This window comes from Bos taurus, chromosome 14 (genome assembly GCF_002263795.3).
Source record: "Bos taurus isolate L1 Dominette 01449 registration number 42190680 breed Hereford chromosome 14, ARS-UCD2.0, whole genome shotgun sequence".
In the NCBI taxonomy this organism is placed as follows: domain Eukaryota; kingdom Metazoa; phylum Chordata; class Mammalia; order Artiodactyla; family Bovidae; genus Bos; species Bos taurus.
This window is the reverse complement of record NC_037341.1, coordinates 2,571,440-2,590,443: the sequence shown is the minus strand read 5'-3', so window position 1 is coordinate 2,590,443 and position 19,004 is coordinate 2,571,440. Positions and strand designations below refer to the sequence as shown.

The window sequence follows — 19,004 nt, the reverse complement described above, 5'->3', positions numbered from 1 at the left end:
GGGTACAGCTTGTGCAACGGCTAGGAGGTGGGCTTGACCAGGTGCCCTGGGACTCTAGGGACTGACCCGGAGGTCGCCAAGTACCCCAGGTGGGCCTGCAGATGATGGCTGCCACAGTGCCCCTCCCCAGAGAGCCTCGCCCAGAACGGCTCAGCTAAGTGTCGGAACTCCTGCCCCACAGACGCCCAGAGAGCACAAGTGGTCTTTGCTGTTTCAAGCTACTAAGCTTGAGGTGACTGTTTCACACGTGTCTGACTCTTTGCGACCCCATGGACCACAGCACACCAGGCTTCCCTGTCCATCACCAACTCCCAGAGCTTGCTCACACTCACGTCCATTGAGTCAGTGATGCCATCCAACCATCTCATCCTCTGTCATCCCCTTCTCCTCCTGCCTTCAGTCTTTCCCAGCATCAGGGTCTTTTCCAATGAGTCAGCTTTTCGCACCAGGTGGCCAAAATACTGGAGTTTCAGCTTTAGCATCAGTTCTTCCAATGAACACCCAGGACTAATTTCCTTTAGGATTGACTGGTTGGATCTCCTTGCAGTCCAAGGGATTCTCAAGAGTCTTCTCCAACACCACAGTTCAAAAGCATCAGTTCTTTGATGCTCAGCTTTCTTTACAGCTGAGCTGTGCTCAGTCGTGTCCGACTCTCTACGACCCCATGGACTATACAGTCCACGGAATTCTCCAGGCCAGAATACCAGAGTGGGTAGCCTTTCCTTTCTCCAGGGGATCTTCCCGACCCAGGGATCGAACCCAGGCTTCAGCATTGCAGACAGATTCTTTACCAGCTCAGCCACAAGGGAAGCCCATTTAAACATTGCGTTGTTTGGAGCCTGGTGGGCCACAGGCCATGGGATCACAAAGAGTGACTAAAACAATAGATCTTTAATGTTTTATTTTCTGGATATAAGGGATGTCTTCTCTTTTCTCATAAGTTATTTATAATTTATACTAAGTAGTATATTATATCACTGTAAACAGAAATAAAACATTAATTTTTCTCCCCCCAAAAATGTCTTATCATTTAAGCAACTTGACTGTGTTATTGGAAATCTGGGAACGAGAGACACAAACCCTCAAGGCCCTGTTCTCCAAGTCTGGCTTCGTCTTCATATTCGGAACAGCAGAGCCCACGGTGAGGACCTGGGTGCAGGATCATTTAAGCAACTTGACTGTGTTATTGGAAATCTGGGAACGAGAGACACAAACCCTCAAGGCCCTGTTCTCCAAGTCTGGCTTCGTCTTCATATTCGGAACAGCAGAGCCCACGGTGAGGACCTGGGTGCAGGAGGGTCACTAGGCTGGCCCCAGGTGAGGGTGGGAGAGCCGTCACACAGGGGCCTCGTAGAGATCTCTCGGTGCCTCGCGGGTGTTCTGGACACCCCGGGGATGGTCTGTCTGCAGGAAGGAGGCTTGGGAGGACCCCAGGAGAGGGCTGTCCTGGGTGTGCACACTGGGGGTGGGGCACCGTCCGGGGTCGGGGGAGAGTCCCACTGGACTCGGGACGCGGCACTGCCTCTGGGGGCTAAAGTGGGTGTGATGCGGCCACCAGAGGCCAGTCCCGAAGTTACTCTTCTCGTCCTGCACCTTGCACCCAGCGTTTGCATCTACCTGGCCTAATGTTCAACCAGAAGCTCTTTGGGACTTCCCTGGCTGTCCAGTGGTTGGGACTCTGCGCTTCCACTGCTGGGGACATGCAGATCATGGACCATGCAGGACCATGCAGATCGGACCAGGGTTTGAGCCCTGATCAGGGAACTAAGATCCCACACGCTGTGCGACACAGCCAAATAAACAAACAAAAACCCCAAGAAGCTCTTTTTTTTTCTTTGCTCATATTTGACGCTGGGGCCTGAAGATGATTCTGGAAGGAGAGTCCTAAGAACATGTACATGCCTGTACATGTGCTCCAGGCACTTAGCACCTGCTCAGTGCCAGGAGCAGCAAGCCAGCATCCAGCCTCATCTGTAGAGATGGAGCTGTCCCTCTGACCCCATCACAGATGAGGGGACGGAGGAAGGAAGAGGTTAAGACGTGTGATCTGTCCACTGGTGGGGGCTGCCCACTGACCACAGCTGGCTGCCAGCCCCTCCTCAGGGCCCTGCCTCCTCTGGGGCCAGGCCTGCTGGGCTGGAGGCTGCTTTCTGGAAATCCACTTAGCACTGACCTCGTCTTTGTCCTCCTTGGAGCTAATCTGCTAATCCTGCAGCTCCGGGGGCCCCTCTCCTGTCCTAACCCAGTTCCTCTTCAGGTCCTCCACCCCAGCTGGCAGCCATGCTGGTGGGGGGGGGCAGGTCCAGTGACTGGGGGTAGATAGTGTGGGACCCTCAATCCCAGGGAGGATTTGGGCATTAGGAGTTCAGGCTGAGATTTCAACTCTGCCTCTCCCTCACTCACCTGTCACCTCTGTGGCCCCGTTCCCATGTAAAGGAGCTCAGTTCTGAGCCAACCCTCCCTACTACAAAGTCACCTGCAAATCATGTTCAGCTCTGTCTCCCTTCTAGCCTCGCCCATTCCACTCATAGTACTGGTGCCAGCTCTGGTTTCCCTGGACCTGAGCCTGAATCTCGGCTCTGCCTTTATTTTGGCCACATCATGAAGCCAGGATTGAACCCTGGCCCTGACAGTGAAAGGGCCAAGTCCTGACCCCTGGGTGGTGGTGCTTTAGTCGCTTTGTCACGTCCGACCCTTGCGACCCCATGCACTATAGCCCATCAGGCTCTTCTGTCTGTGAGATTTTCCAGGCAAGGATACTGGAGTGGGTTGCCATTTCCTCCTCCAGGGGATCTTTCCCACCCAGTGCTCGAACCTGGGTCTCCTGCACTGCAGGCAGATTCTTTACTGACTGAGCTACCAACGAAGCCCCCGACCACTGGACCTCCAGGGAATTCCCACAGCTCTGCCTTACTGAGCTTCGACTTCCTCACCTGCAGAATGAGGGTGGCAGTCCCTCTGCTGCAGGGCAAGGTGCGGGCTTGGCTGGACAGACGGCGTAAGTGCCTCGCAAGAGGCCGGTGTTCAGCGGACATCTGGGCAGTCAAACTCCGGGATCCTCCTCCTCAGGGTCCCACACTGATGCCAGGAACATGGAGGTGAGAGGGACCCCAGCCTGGGAGCCCACAAGCCATACCCACGGCTCCACACAAACGGCATTGGGGGCAAACCCCCCTGAGACTTGGGACAGGAGGGGAGGAAGCCTATGAAACCTGCGGGATGCAGGTGCTCTGGTGAGGTCAAGATAAACATTAAAAGGAAAATCAATAGTTGAAATGGACCCTAAAGTCCCACAGTGCTATGGGAAATGGGCTGCCTTAGTGGGTGGCCAGCTCTCACTGCAGTGGAGGGCTCCCAGGACTTCCCAGCTGGAATACAGCCAGATGTTGCCTCTCCCGACAACACGGTCTTCCCGCTGCTCCCTGCCCGAAGGCACCAAGGACCAGGAGCCCCAGCTCTGCGGTTCTTATGGCAGGCCTGGACCAGCTGCCCAGGGGGACTTTCTGGCAGAGCTTGAGGCACTGTGGGGCTGAGTGACGGGGAGGTCAGCAGAGACTGAGTTCTCAGAGGAGGCAACAGCTGAGAGGGGCCACATGCGAAAGACAGCACCCCAGGGATGGTCTGGGGCCAAGACTTCCCAGGCAGAAAGAACAGCGAGTGCAAGGGCCCTGCGGTGGATGGACCCTGCCCTCTGGGCGGAGCTGCACACAGATGTCAGGCTGTGGCAGTGATGGGGGCGGGGAGGGAGGCTGAGGCTGTGCCGGGTCAGGTGGCCCAGCAGCCGCCCTGCAGGACTCTGTACAGAAAGATGGGTGCTCACTCTTGTCTTTCGGGGGTCCCGGGGTCCAGGTGTTGTTGCGGGTGGGTGGGTGGTAGGAGGGCATCCTCTTGGGGAATGGAGGCAGGACCAGGGTCTGCGAGGAGAGGCTGGGCATTTGGCTGGGCTGCGGGTCCATGGACTGGTGTCGGGGACACGGTGGGGAGAGTGTGAGGTCCCGAGGAGACCTCCAGCCGGTTCCACGCCCACGTCTCCTTCCCCTCTCTGTGCTGGGTCCCCTCCGTTTGTCACCACTGGTGGAGCCGTGAGCTCTCTAGGAAGGGCTGATCCAGAAGGGGACTTCCCACCAGTCCCCTAGGGGGCACCTTAAGATCTCCTGGGGGTCCCAGCCCGCTGCATGCATTAGAGGCAGCCTGGAGGCCTCGAGACCCGGTCTGACCCCAAGCCTCGGGCGGGGTGACTGCTTTTTCGTGCCCCGTCTTCGGGGCAACCGGCCTGTGAGCGTGGGGCTCAGCCCCAAATGACACAGGGGAAAGTCCAGGACTCCAGAAGTTTCCTGAAAGCCTGGGACGCCGGACTCCATCTCTCGACCTCGGCATCACCTCGGGGTCGAGTCGCCCCCCTCCCACTAACCGCCCCGCCGTCCTGCTGCAGCCGGCTTGCTAGGGAGACTGGACCGCGCTCAGAGCCCACGGCCACGCCCCTTCTCGCTCAGGCGGGGCTCCGGGGCCCGTGCGCGCGCGCCCGCGGGGGCCCCCCTGGTGGGAGCTCTCCCATTGGGCCGTGCCGCCCACGTGACCCAGCGGGTCGGGCCTCGCGCGCCCGGAGCGGGGCCGCGCCTGCGCGTGCCGGGGCCCTCGTGCACGCGCACGCGCGCCCCGAGCCCTCCGCCCGTGGAGCCGGCGCCCGGACCGCCAGGTCAGTCTCCTCGCGCCTGCCCGGGCGGGGGCGCGCGCGGTGCGGGCGCGCGGCTGGGCGCGCGGGCCGGGGGCGGGCGGCCTCCTGGGGGGCCGGGACCCCGCGCCCCGCGGCCTAGGCGGCGCGAGTGAGGGCCCGGCGCCTGCCACGTGCAGCTCTCAGCCCGGGGTAGGGTGGGGGGCCGGCTCGGGGCGCCGCCCGCCGCTTCCCCCGCGTGGCCGGCGGTGAACGCCGGGCTGGGAGGCTTGGTCCCTGCTCCCGATCCTGGGGGCGGGAGACCCTCATCCGGAGTCCCTGTGCCCCAAGCAGCGCTGGGGATCACGTGCCGTCCCCCAGCCCCCTGCTCAGTTTGCTCCTCCGCACAGTTTGGGGGCACTTGGTCTCTAGCGCCCCTGCCCGCCACAAACACCACGGGCTTCCCGGCCCCGCGTATGGCGCCCAGGTTGAGCTCCAGGTCCCAGGGACCCGAGCAAGCCCCGGCTCTCAGATCGCGTGGGCGCTGGTAGCCCGGCAGCGGTTCATTTGTCCAATCAGTACCCCAGCTTAGAGCAGGTCCCAGCCTTGGCCAAGCGGCTCGGGGACACGCTCCTGTGTTCTCCAGGGCAGCTAGCTGGTGGCTGGTGGAGCTGGGGTGGGTGGCATGTCAGCTCCATGACTGCAGAGCAGCTGTCGCCCTGGGCCTGGCCTTCCCCGGGTGGAGGGTGGTGAGTGGGGTCCAGGCCAGAGGTCACAGTGTGCTGGGCACTCTGGCCCTGGCCAGCGGGCAGGCAGTGAGCCTCCCCTGCTGGCTGGTGGGCTCTGTGGTCAGCCCAGCAGGTGGTGGTGAGTAGTGCCTGGGAGCTTAGCATTGGTGGTGTGTAGACTCCAGTGGGTCCTTGGTCCCTGGTCGCAGCCGTGTAGGGCTGTGGACTAGAGGGGGGTCAGTGGACACAGGGTGCCTGTGGCCTTGCCTGGACGGGGACCCTACCTCTGCAGCTCTGTGTGGGCGCCTTGCCTCAGTGACCTCCTCAGATCTGTCCATGGGGTTATTAACCCCGCTTCTCAGATGAGGAAAACAAAGGCCCAGAGAGGTAGAGTCATGTCCAGCCCCTCACCAGGACCTTTGTTTTCCCCCTTGTGAAGTGGGTGCTGGTGGCCCTGCCCGACAGGCTGCTGTGTGGAGTAAAGGGGGCCGGAGGTGGGCTTGAGGGTCTCTCCACAGCCACCCAGGCCTCCCTCACTGCAGGTATTCAAGAAGAGAGAATGCCCCCCACTGTCCCCTTGGGGAGCTGGCCTCCGCCAACAGCCCCGCAGTGCTTGCCACGCAGTCTGTGCCCCACGCGGTGCTGGACTGAGGGGTGGGTGATGGTGCCCCGGTCTGTCTGGTGGTGGTCCTCAGTGGAGCCACAAGGTGGCGTGCCCGTCTCACAGAGTCACCAACGCTTGAGCACCTACTGTGTGCTGGGCCTTGATAAGCTGTTATCAGGGCAGACCTGGCCCTGGCCCCGTGGAACTGGCAATCAGGTGGCACTGCCCACGCCTGCAGGTGGCGACAGTGCCAGGAAGAAGTGGAGCTGGGCTGGGGGCTGGTGAGGGGCAGAGGGCAGCCTTAGGAGGAGCTGGCGTGGCCGTCCTGTCTTGGGCATGGTGGACCCCCAAGCCCGCCTCAGGTCCCCCGCCTCACCATACACTTCTCTCACTTGGGAGAGTGATACCAAGTGGCCGATGGGGCTGTGTATACCCACAATGCACACGCCCAGGGGCCGCACTGCGGGCACCGAGGGCCAAAGGACACGTGTGGCCCTGCTCTCACGCACCCGACCTTCAGGGCTGGGTGTTTGGGTGGCTTGTGGGGTGTGCTGCTGGGCTGGCTGGAGGGTGCAGGGCTTGGCCTGCTGTTTTCCCTCTACCCTGCCGTTTTCCTGGCCAGGACACCAGGCCCGGGGGCCCTCCAAAGGCTGGAGGGAATGAGGGCAGGTCCGTTTCTCTGGAACAAGACTCTGTCCATGTCCCCAGGGCCAGAGCGTCTCTTGTCTCCGGGACTCCGGGGGGCAGGGTTGGTGGCTCCCTTCCAGGTAAGGAAGCCGAGCCTCGGGTGTGTCGGTGCCCGCTTAGTGCCAGGCCCCTTCCATCCATCCTGGTCTGTCCGCCAGCAACGGGAGTCGTCGTCTGCCCGCCCTGCAGCGAGAGGCCAAAGTTCACTGAGGCTTTTCACTTCCTGAGGTCACAGGGGCTCCAGGCAGTGGTGGCGCAGGAAGGGGAGCCCCTCTGTCCAAGGCCACTTCTGGCCTGGTGCCACAGTCCCCCTGGGTGCCTGGAAAGGGTTCCTGTTGGGAATCTGGAAGGGCCGCCCAGGCCAGGGGTGGGGGGAAGCCACGGCCAGGCCCAGGACTTGTCACAGTGATGCCTCCATGGCCTAGTGGCCCTGTCCGGCCTGGCCTGGGGTCCAGCCCCTCCCCGGCCTCTGTTAGGAGTGAGAGTCCCCTGCTGGCCCTCACAAGGCAGGTGGTGAGTACACTGGATGTGAGCACCGAGCCGCAGTGCCTGAGGCCTCGGCGGGCAGGGAGGCGGCTTGAGCCTTGCAGAGACCAGAGCGGTCATTTCTAGAAGGTGGCGATCCTCCAGGATGACTGGCCGGGGGTTCTGCTGTTCTCGGCCATTGCAGCCTCTGGGAGGCACAGCAGGAGGAACTCGACCAGCGGTCAGACCTGAGCCCAGCATGGCTCCTCCCGCTGTCTCCCCTTCTCGGGCCTCTGAGCCATGAACCCGCTCTCTATCCTGGGTCTTCCCGGCCACCGCCTTTATTGTGCACTTACTGTGTGCCTGCCTGGAGCTGAGTCCTGGATGAATCCAGGGGTGGATGTCACGGCCCTGGGTTTCCATCCTGTGCCCGCAAATGAGGGGCCAAGATCAGATCTGAGGTTGTCAATGGGTGCGGTGCCCCCAGATGCTTGGCGCTCTGTGCGTGCACCCCCCCCCCCCCGCCCCCCAGGCAGGAAGCAGCGTGGCGGGTGCGGGTAGCTGGAAGGTTGGGCTGCCTTGTGCCCTGGCTCCATTTCCTGACTCAGATTCTGAGGGAAGGGGCGGCGGGAGCCATGGAGTGTTCTAGAGCAGGGTGGTGGGATGGTCTCTGGTGCAAGGCGGGGAGCTGATGTGCTGGAACGGGGCTCAGCCAGGAGGTCGATGCGCATGGCTGTGGGTCTCCCCGGCACCCAGGCCTGCTTGACCGGAGCCCCCCTTGGTTGATAACAGGTCATTAACTGTCTGGCTCTGAGCCAACTTTTCTCCTCTGGAGTCTCAGTTCCCCTCCTGTGGAAGCCGGGCTCTGACCCGCTGTCACCAGCTCCTCCATCCCCCCAGCCCCTCCTGGGAGCGGCCTGAGCCTGTTCCCATGGCCTCAGTCGCCACACAGACCCCGAAGCCGGGGCTGGCCCAGCTGGAGGAGGCGGGCGGCCCTGCCCTGTCCCCTTCCCGTGGGACTGGCGCTCCTGGCCGCTCTCTGGGCCCCGGGGCCCTCCTGTGACTCAGGCTTCCTGGAAGAGGCGTGGGAGGGCCAGAAGGATTCCCCGCCACCCCACCCGGAGCTCCGCGGCGGCCTCCTGCAGTGGGTTTACCTGCTGCCAGCCCTGCGCCTGCCCCCAGCCATGCGCCTTTCTGCTGCGCCCGCTGGCATCCCTGGGTATCGTCTGCTGAAGCCATGGCGGCCCTCCTCCTCCCTTGCTTAGACCGGGCCCTGCCAAGCCAAACATTCCCTCCGCTTTCATCTCCCCACGGGGTCAGCTGCTGGGCCTTCTCCTGGCCTTCACTTCTCTCTGGCCGGCTGCCCACCGGCGCATCTGCTGGGAATTGCCACGAGGAGCTCAGGGGGTGCCTGAGGGTGCCCGGGACTTCCCACCAAGACCTCGCTGTCCCCTCCACACGGCCCTAGGGAGCCCAGAGCCATGGCCCCAGCTCTGCTGGGCTTCTGGGTGACCCTGGGCCAGCCCCTGCCTTTCCTGGGCCTCAGTTTTCTTGTCTAGAGAATGGGGAGCTCGGAGTAGACCCTGGATCCCACCGCAGACTGGATGGGGGTTTAGCCGAAGCCACCTGAGCCAAACGACCCACTTGCAACCGTGCATCTGCCCCGTGTGACCGTCCACAGACCAGCCCTTTAAGTCTCCAAGGCTGTGGCCTCGGAAGGGGCCGTCTGGGGGCCTCCATTCACCTGTCAAGTTGTGCTCTTGGGCCTGACCCTGTGCAGGGCATGGGCAGAAAGGTCCTGGGGCCCTACCTTGACGGTACTGCCCGCCCCAGGAGCTCACATCGGGGGTGGAGCGTCACCCTAACCATGCTCCGTGTTAGTGTTCAGCACAGACTTGGTGGTGCTCCTTATGATGGGGCTCCTCATGAAAAATCAGACAGCCCAGGAGGTTCATAACCGCTCCGAGCACCGGGCTGCTGGGCTTGTGCTGGATTACACAGGAACAGGCTGCTGAGTAACGTGCAGTTATTCACTTGAAATCTCCCTCGCCGCTGACTGCGGGCCTCTCTCCTGGTGGCACCCGGAGGCCTGGGTCCTGGGCCTGGACGGACCCTTTTGTGAATCTGCACCCCCGTGATAGCCTCCTCTCCCCAGGTGCATCCCTCTTGCCTTGTCACCACCAGCTTGGCTGCTGTGTAGTGGGGTAGGGGGTGCAGGTTACAGGCCCCCTACTCCTGCCTTCATGTGCCCCTCGAGGGGCTGCCAGGCCTGTATTGGCCCTGTGGGGGATGGGAGAGGGCAGAGAGAGGTGGTCCTGACCCTGGAAGGGACCACGGGTGAACAGGAGGACCTGCAGGGGACAGCTGTCACCTTCCTGCAGCGTGCGTCCCCCAGACTTTGAGGTTGTGTGGGGATGGGAAATCAGGGAGGCCTTCTGAGAGGAAATGGTATCCCACCTGGGCTTGAAGGATGTGGTCATCAAAGTGGCTGGAGGGGAGCTGGGCAAGGGTGGCTCCCCGGGACTCAGGGCCTGAGTTAAGAGCATCTCCTCAGTGGCCGTCGTGAGGCCGCTGTGGGCTGGAGGGGCGCGAGTCCAGGCGCAGCCATCATCCTCTGGTCAGCTGGGTGGCGGTGGCTGTCACTGCCCTGTCTCCCAGAACCAAGGACCCCGGTGTGGGGGCCAGACGTGCTGTCGCCGGTGCCTCCCGAGCCGGGGCTGTGCCGTCCTTGTCGAGGGGCCTGGAGCTGGACTGTCGTCCCCCTGTTTACAGATGAGGAGCCTCCAGGTGTGTGCTGAGGTGGGGGCTGACCCGCCTCCGCCCAGCCACTGACTCACTGCGCCCTGGGAGACCCTCTCCTCCCTGGCCTCAGTGTCCCCTGCCTCTCAGATGGGGTGGGGGTCCCTGCCTCTGCAGGAGGGCAGGCTTGATAAGGAAAGGCCATGGTGGGCAGGAAGCCCTGCTTCTGGCCCGCGGGTGGGGCCTGTCCCGCTCCCTAGATGGAGTTGCGCGTGTCGGGAGGTGTCAGAGGGGGCGTCCGGGGAGAGGGGGCAGAAGGTGCTCTGTTGAGGGCGCAGCCCTCCCCTCCTCCATTGCCCCGGGGCTGGCCCGTTCCCACGCTCGAGGGCAGCCCGCAGGAAGCCATCTGGAGGCCTTGTTTACCCCTCCCCCCAGCTTCCCTGGCAGGAAGTCACCGGAAGGGCCGTCCCGAGGGGCCCCCAGGCCTGTGAGGACAGCCAGCGGCTGGGGGTCCCCAAGTGGGGTGTGGGGGGCAGGGAGCGTGGAGGACGGAGCTGGGCAGAGCCTGCGGGGCATGCGTGCTGGAGTGCAGACTGAGCCGCTCATCATAGTGTCCAGCCGTCTGTCCACCTCGTCAGCCGCCCCTGTCCCCAACCTGAGGTCCAGTGTGGCCACAGCCCACAAAATCATGGTCTCCACACACGCACGATGCCACTGTGGCCTCTGCCCTGGGTGGGCTGGGCTGAGTGCGGTTAGGGGTGGTGGGGGTCCAGGGAGCTGGAGGAGGAGCCCCTAACCCAGAGGGAGACACTTGGTGCCAGCTGAGGGTCAGGGAGGAGGTGGCTAAGCGGGGCGGGGAGAAGGCTGTGGGCGGAAGCAGCCGCGAAGGGGCTGGGGCCGAGGGGAGGTAGGAGACGGGGAGAGCGCCGGCGGGGTCTGGGGGCGTGGATGGTGACGATAGGGGTGATTGTGACTTGCCGACCCTTTCTCTCTCCCCTCGCCGCCCCTCCAGCCTTCCCCAGGGCCCCCACGAGACACCCCCTGCCCCAGATGAGCCTGTAGGTCTGGACATGGCTGGGGCAGGATCGGGGCCTGGGCTCCTGCCGCTCGGGAAATGCCCAGCTGCCCCAGCCTTTGCCGCGGCCCTGATGCCCACTGACTGGCCCGAGTGTGGCCGGCCGAGCCCGGGCCCTGTTCCCACGGACACTGCCAGGCCTGCCCGGCTTCGGGACGGACGCTGACCCCTCGTGTCCTGTGTTCTTGGCTGCCTTGCTCCTGCCTGTCCTCCTGTTTTCAGAAGGACCCTGGTGGGCTCAGGGTCAGACGCCCCTGTCTGGCCAGCCCTGAGGAGGCGAGGGAGCACCCCCCTGGGCCTCCCGCCCTCCTCTCATCCCCCTCCTCCTTGTCTCCCGCCTTGTGCTCCCCTGTCCCTCTCCCCCACCCCCCCTCCCAGTGAAAGGCTCTGGCCCCGGGTCCTTGTGGGCACAGGCTCCCAGAGAGGGGGCTGGGGTTTCAGGGCCTGGGTGAGCGTGTTGTGCCCTGCCCCCACTCCCTACCCCGAGGAAGCGAGCGTGAGAACCAGGGCTTCGGGCGGATCTGGGATGCAGGACCCGCTGCCGGGAGGCGTGGCCACCAGCCAGCCCTGGGCCAGGGTGGATGGTCCAGGGGCATCCATGGGCCGAGGACAGGCAGCCGCGGGCCTGGCCCAGGAGGGTCCCTGACCCTTCTTCCCGAGCACCTACTTCATGCTAGGCCTGCTAGTCTGTGACCCAGCCTTGCAGCCGCCCTGGGGATGTGGGTGCCTCCCAGAGGTGGAGTGCGGCTGACCCAGGTCTGAGCAGCGCTGGCCTTGCCCCACTGCCTCGTAACGAGACACTGAGTCCAGCAGAACACGGGAGGGGGAGGAGGGGTGCTCTCTTTAAGAGACATTGGCGACGCGCACGTCCAGGAGTTGGGGAGGCGGCAGAGGCTGAGGCTGGGTTCTCTGCTGCTTGTTGAGAGGTTTCTGAAACGGGAGAAGCCTTGACGGGTGCTGGGGAACACTGAGCCGAGAGCCCCAGACTGTGTCTTCCTGGGTGCGGTGCGCTCTGTGATGGCCTGTGAAGCGGGGCTCCAGGCCCCTGCCCTTCGGTGAGGGGCCTGGGTGGAAGCTGGGTCAGAGATGGGGGCTTCTCAGTGTGTTGGGAGTCCAGCTGCGGGGGCTCCTTGGCAGCTGAGGGCCTCTCTTCTTGTCTCGTTGTGCTAGGGCTGTGCTCTGGGGGCGTCTGGCCTCTAGGGTCACCCCCCGGCTGCTGTGGCCGAACTCACTGTTGTGCAAGGAACTGAGCTTTGCTCCCTGAGAGTGCCCTTGGGTCCACAGCACAGCCAGGGCACCCGTAGGAGCTCAGTGAGAGCTTGCGAGCAGGTGAGTGGGCTTCCAAGGAGGTGGGACTTGCAGAGGTGCAGGAGGGCCAGGAGGGAGTCCTGGGGAAGTGGCACCCACAGACAGAGGCCTGGTGGTGGTGCAGGATGGCTCGGGGACAGACTCACAGTGGGTGCAGAGAGCCAGAGGCAGGATCTGAGGGTGTGATCCAGTAATAGCGGGAGGGCAGTTGAGGTGGGCTTCCCCGAGGGCTCAGCCGGTAAAGAATTCGCCTGCAGTGCAGGCAACCCAGGAGACGTGGTTTGATCCCTGGGTCGGGAAAATCCCCTGGAGAAGGAAATGGCAACCACTCCAGTATTCTTGCCTGGAGAATCCCATGGACAGAGGAGGCTGGTAGGCTACAGTCCATGGGGCTGCAGAGAGTCGCCTCCAGGCAGCACACAGGTGAGGCTGGAGAAGAGGAGGAAGGAAACGGCGGGGGCCTTCCTTCCAGCCGTAAGCATGCTGTGTTTCCCTCGGCGTGATTCGGCTGAGGCGGACAGGACTGATTCAGCTTTCACCACGTAGGGAGTGGGGGTGGCGTGGGAGCCCTGGGATGCCAGCGGGGGACTGGCTCTGGGTAGATGCTCCCCAGATTCCTGGTCACCTCAGGTGGCCTCAGTTACTGGGCCCAGGTGCTGCCAGCTCACGGCCTGTGACAGTCCTCTCGCCCCCGACCGGGGATTCTGGGGAGTTTCCACTGCTTCACCCTCACCTCACGCTTGGCTCCGTGACATGCCTGGATCTGTGATCGCAGAGACCCCCTCATCCCTCTGGTGACTCCGAGAACCAGTGCCCATCTCAAGCCCGCCCGCCCTGGGGACCCTGCCCTTGCCTGCCTTGAGGCCTCTGCTCAGGCCGTGCCCTCCGCCCAGACACCCACCCCTGTTCGCCCGTTTGGATCTCTTAAGGCAGAAGGGGGACGGTGTGTCCTTCTGTGTCTGTTGGGTGCCGTCCAGCTTTCTCGGGACGTCTGTACCTGCCCTGGATGTGGGGGAGTCGCCTGGACGTGCCGCTTTGTCTGGCACGGATGGTGGCGTTGCCCTGTCGAACACCTCCCGTCTGTCTCCTCCTCTCTGGTTTTAATGCTTGGAATCAAGGGATTCTCCTCTGAACCAGCACTGCCGCCTGCCAGTGCCATCACAGGTGGAATAGGTCTCAGACCCGTGGTCACTATTTGTGTGACAGTTATGTTTTTAACTTCTAAAAAGGCTTTGACCGACCTTCCCCTTCCTTGAAGGCCAGCCCTGTCCTGCCTGGAACCCTGGAGGCCCCTTCCCTCACACCCAGCCTCTGGGGCCTCTGTCCCCCCGGGACCTGCCCGGGACCTGGGCAGCCTGGTGGGCCTGGGAAGGAGCTGACCAGACACTGCCACATGTGGCCCCCGTGCCACCCGGACCCTCCCGTGCAGCCCTGCTCCCTGGCAACGTGCTGCAGCTCAGTCCCCGTGGGTGAAGTGAGACCAGGCCTGGACACGACCCAGACGTCCTCTCTCCACACTGCGGACATCACTCAGCATCCTGGTCTACCTGACAGTGTGGGTGAGCCTGGGGGGCGTTATCCGGAGTGAAGGGACCCCGACGTGAAGGACCACAAGTGATTTACTCCGTTTGTGTAAAACGTCCAGAACAGGCAAATCCATCGAGATAGAGAGCAGATTCACTGTTGCCAAGGCCTGGGGCAGGGGGATGGGCAGTGCCTGCTGACAGGCGGGGGGTACCTTTAGGGCGTGATGGAAATGTTCTGGAATTGGTGGTGGTGATGACTACACGACACTCAATGTACTAAAAAAAACACCGAAGCGTGCACTTCCAGATAGCTAAAAGGAGGAACATCACGTTAGGTGAATTTTATTTCCATTAAAAAAAAATAAATTTAAACGGCTCCCCTGCCCTACACAGCCTGGCTTGAGCAGGCTCATAGTTAGTCTGGCAAATAGGATTAACCCAGCTCTGGCCCAGGGCTTCAGCAGGCAGGGGCTTGGTCCGCTCTTGCAGGAGAAAGTGAAGCAGCACCTGCTCGCTGTCAGGACGCCGGGCCCAGCAGGTGCGGGACCACAGGTAGGCATCCTTGCCCCTGGTCTGAGCAGATAGGGGACTGATGGCCTCGGGGCAGGTCGATGCCTGCACACAAAGGCCCCTCCCCGGCTCCGGGACCCCTGTCCCCCCGCGGCGTGGGGCCTGTGTTCTCTGTTTGGGATCTGTTGGTGCCTCCCCCGCTTTGGTCCCAGAGCCCAGGCGGCAGGGTGCCCCAGGGGCTTGGGCACAGAGCCGGGCGGGCACTTGGGCAGCCCCCGCTGTGCTCTGCCCCCCAGGTCCCCTGCAGGGGCTCAGTGTCGCCAAGGGGTTAGATGGAGCAAAGAGGGCACCCGCCTGGGGGCCTCTGAAGTGTGCCCCCTGCCTGGTCTGTCTCTGCGCATATATTTCTTTTTACATCGGCCTTGTTGGGTCTGGTGAGGAGCGGCTGCCCGCCACTCACACCCATCTGGCCCTGGGCGTTTTTACTGAATTGATTTACTGTGTTGTGTTAATTTCTCCTGTACAGCAAAGTGGCTCTTATACGTATGTATGTATTCTTTAGTCACTCGGTCATGTCCAACTCTGCAACCCCGTGGACTGTAGTCTGCAAGGCTCCTTTGTCCATGGAAGTCTCCAGGCCGGAATACTGGAGTGGGTAGCCATTCCATTCTCCAGGGGATCGTCCCAACCCAGGGATCGAAGCTGGGTCTCTTGCATTGCAGGCAGATTCTTTACCCACTGAGCCACAAGGGAAGCCCGCCGCATCCGTGTTCTCTTTTGTGTTCTTTTGCTTTATGGTTTGGCACAGGATATTGAGTAGAGTTCCCCGTGCTGTACAGCAGGACTTGGTTGTCTGACTCTGAGCATCCATGCCCGGCGTGGAGAAGGTGTCGCCAGGGGCCTCCCGGCCTCCAAGGTGCTGGCCGGCAGCGTCCCCTCTGAGTCCTGGCCTGGCTCTCTGGAGGAGGCTTGCAGGCCGCTGCTTCCTCTGACCGAGGGAACGGCTGGCATGATGCTGCCAGGTGGAGACAAGTCCCTGGGCCCTGGGGGCCACCCTCAGGCCAGCTCCCCTGGCCTCTGCCCCCAGCCCCTCCTGGAGGCTGTGGGGCTGTGCTGTGTGGTTCAGAGAGAGGGGCTGAAGTCAGCCGCTGGGCAGGAAGGGGTGGTGTGGCTGAGGCGGCCCGCAGCCATGCCCAGAGCCCCTCAAGGGAGCCGGGGCCTGGTGCAGACCCCAGGCTGGAAGGCACCTCAGCCCCGCAGGAGGCTCAGCCCCGGAGAAGAGGGTTTCCCACAGGTCCTCTGTCCCCATGGGTCCCTGCTCCCTCTCCGGGAGCTGAGCAGGTGCTTAAGCTGGGGGTACAGGCGCCCGGGTCCTGACGCCTGGCTGCCCCGGACATGCGGTGCCGGCCTCTGCTGCCTTCTGTCTGGGGAAGCCGCGCTGCTGGGGTTGGCGGGGCTGTGGGGGGGTGGCGCTGAGCTCGCCTCGGCTGGAGCCTCCCAGTTGCCCTCCCTGGCTGGGTATCCGGGCCGTTCTCCTGGCAGGGGACCCCGGCATCCAGGAGCTAATCCTGCCACCCTCAGGTCACTGTCGCCATGGCATGGCCCAGGTGGGGACACGGGGGAGGGGAGGAGTGTGTGCTCGGCCCTCGCCCTGCCGTGATGGCCACGCAGTGACTGCCAGTGTGGCCCGCCCGCCGCACCCCTCAAAGCCCTGCCCGCAGTCTTCATCGTCCATCCTCACAGACAGGGCCCAGGCTCAGAGAGATGCTCCCAGACACACAGGCGAGCAGGAGGAGGGGACCAGGCCTGGAGGCCCTCGGACCCTCGCGGCTGGGGCCCTTCTCTGGCCTAGCCTGCTGTTGCCGAGGTGGGTTCTGGGAAGCGCCTCGTTGCTAGTGCCTGCCTTCAGAAAAGTTCTGGAAACGCGCCGCTGACTGCCCGCCGTCAGATAGCCCTGTGTGTAGAGAAATGAGGGCTCTGAGACACACTGCAGGAAGAAGTCCCCTCAGGTGTCCAAGGAACCCACTGGGAGAATTAGGACCCTGAATGTGGACCCTCCTGGGGATCCCAGAGTCCCATCAGAGCCCCCGTGGGTGCCCAGTGCAGTGGAAGCATCCAGGGACTCAGGCAAGGCTGCTCTGGAGGGGATCGTCCTTCCAGACCCAGGAGAACAGCCAGCAGCACCTCCATGCGGGATGAGCTTCCAGTGAACCCGTTTCACAGATGAACAAACTGAGGCACAGCGAGGCTGAGAGATGTGCCCAGCAGCACACAGCTTGCAGTGGGGAAGCCAGGGTGGGAACCGGGGCAAGCTCCCAAGCTCATGCTCTGCTGGGAGGGGCAGGCTCTGTGGACAGAAGCCTGGGTCTGGGGTGATGAAAGGGAACCGTCCCCTTCCCCTTGGCCCACGGAGAACCTGCCTGGCCTGGGAGTTCGAGTGAGACTGCACCTCAGGGCCTCACGTCCTCTCTGGGCCCCAGGTTCCCATTGGTCAGACGACCATTGGCACCCGCAAAGTTATGGGGGTGGTGGTGTTGACCTGCGTGAGGCAGGCGGAGCCCCAGGCTGGAGACTGTGTGACGAGGTGTTTCTGGGGATGTGGCCCGGCAGGGCAGGGGGTGCCCGTGTGGGCACAGGGGGTTCCTGCCACAGTCAAAGCCTCCCCTGTGCACTTGAAGTCGGAGCTGCTGGAGAGCGGAGCGCAGAGCCCCCGCGTGCTGTGGGCGGTTGTGGCGCTTTGTGCGGCCAAGGGCCCAGCACAGGGATTCGTGGCTGAGAAGGCCCGGAACCGCCCGATGAGACCAACGTGACCCGGACATGCTGATGATGCCAATGGGCTTTTTGGAAGGGAGCAGCGTGGGGTCCCCCGGCAGGACCCCTGCCCCAGATAGAGGCCACGCATCCTGCGGCTGGGACCTGCCTCGGCCGCCCCTCTTGCACCAGCTCTTTGGGGGCACTGGGGGGCTGCATCTCGCTGCCAGCCCGGCCCAGAAATAGCCATGACCTTCTGCACCCAGCTTGGCAGTGCCCAGGCTGAGAGGCCTACGTGCGCCTGGCTGAGGGCTGGTTATTTTGGACGTGGCCTCCTGAGGCCAGGTCAGCGCTCTTTCCCGCGGTTCCTGCAGGCCCCTCTGACGTGCGTCCACCAGGGCCTTGGCCAGTGGCCCTGGCCACCTCCGTGATCTCGCGCCCCCTTCCTGCCCGCCTGACCCCCAGCGGCCTTGCGCTCCGGGCACGGGGCGGGGGTGGGGTGGGGGGGGACTGGGCAGGCTCCGGGTGACGAGGCCTCCTGGAGCCCCGACATCTGTGGAGGCTGGGCCCCAGTTTCTCCTCTGGGGCCTGGTTGGAGGAGAAAATACACAGAAATGCCCACCCTGGGCTGGCCGGGAATGCTGGCTCAGCCCCTCAGAGCTGCCCTGCAAGGCCTGAGCCTCGGTTTCCTGATCCAGACGATGAGGGGCTGGGTGCCTTCCAGCACCAGTTTGGGGATGGATGTGGGGAGGGCCCCGCGACAAGGGCCCCGTGTGGGGCCAGTACGTGGAAGGGGCCTCCGGCCTTCTCCCCCTTTATGGGGATGGACCCTGGGTCCAGGGTCGGGATGTGCATGGGAGGTAAGAGGAGGGGTGAGCTGGGCAGTGGCTGAGGGTGGCCTGGGGGTGCTGGGGGGGCCCATGGATCTGGGTTCAGCCGGGCTGCAGGCTCCTGTCTTGTGACCCAGGCAGGGGGTCCTGCTCTGGCCAGGCTCCTGGGTGTGGGAGTGGACAGAAGAGACCATCACACCCTGATGCTCCAAGGTCCCTCACCCCTGGGCCCCCAAGGTCCCTGGCACCCTGCTGCTGGGGTCCTGGAGTAGGAGGGGCCAGCTCAGCTCCCGACCTCCCTGGTGGGTGCAGAGGGTTCGGGTGGGCACAGGGGACTGGCGGCCCTGCCTGAGGATACTGGGGGCGGCCGACCCTGCTCTCCCTTGGGAGGGGGAGCGCCTGCCACGTGCTGGCTGCTGCTCACTGCCCCTCTCCTCTCCTCAGGCTCTCCTGCCCACCCTCAGGGACCCTGTCCCCTCACTGTCCCCAGAAGTTAGCCATAGCTACTTCTCCACGGAGAGGGGCTGGGGGCCATCGCCCAGCTTGATCAGGATCCATCCTGCAGGGTGGGCTTTGCTGGAACCCAATCATGTGTGCGCACCCCACCCCCGCCCGGCAGGCTGCATGGCCGCTCTGTGGGCACTTATGTGGTGCAGTTCTGTTTTCTCATCCTGTGCCTGGCTGCTGGCTCAGAAGGCCCAGAGAGGGGAGGAGATGGGCCCAGGGCACTCAGCAGCCATGGGGGGAGGACTTCTGCGCCGTAGGCACCCATGCAGGCCTTGTCCCCTTGCCGGCTGAGGACCCCTGTGGGGTCTCCAGCTGATCCTGGCAGGCGAGGGCGGCCTCCTCTCGGGCAGTGAGGCTTGTTAGGCCACATGGACCGTCTGTGAGGCCCCGGCTCCCACCCCTGTTCTCTGAGGCCCCAGCATGGGAGCCCAGGGGTCCCGGATCTGCCTGTTGAGGGTCCCAGTGATGTGCTCATGAAACAGGAGGGGCTGGGGCTCTGCCTGGGGAGCGCTCAGCTCTTGGGAGGCCAGGATCAGGGGCCTCCTTGGGGCTCCGTGTTCCTGGCAGGGGCTTGCACTGGCGGGGGGCGGTGTGGGGGGGCGGTGGGGGGGATGGTGCCAGGG

At 63.5% G+C, this 19,004-nt stretch overlaps 1 protein-coding gene across 1 annotated transcript in view; it reads left to right on the top strand.

The window, feature by feature from the left end:
* The first annotated feature begins 4,667 nt into the window (after positions 1–4,667).
* PTP4A3 (protein tyrosine phosphatase 4A3) overlaps positions 4,668–19,004 on the top strand; it is a 32,297-nt gene continuing 17,960 nt past the window's right edge. The window contains exon 1 of the mRNA XM_025001398.2: positions 4,668–4,696. The gene's annotated coding sequence lies outside the window, so the exon portion shown is untranslated. The remainder of the gene's footprint in view (positions 4,697–19,004) is intronic.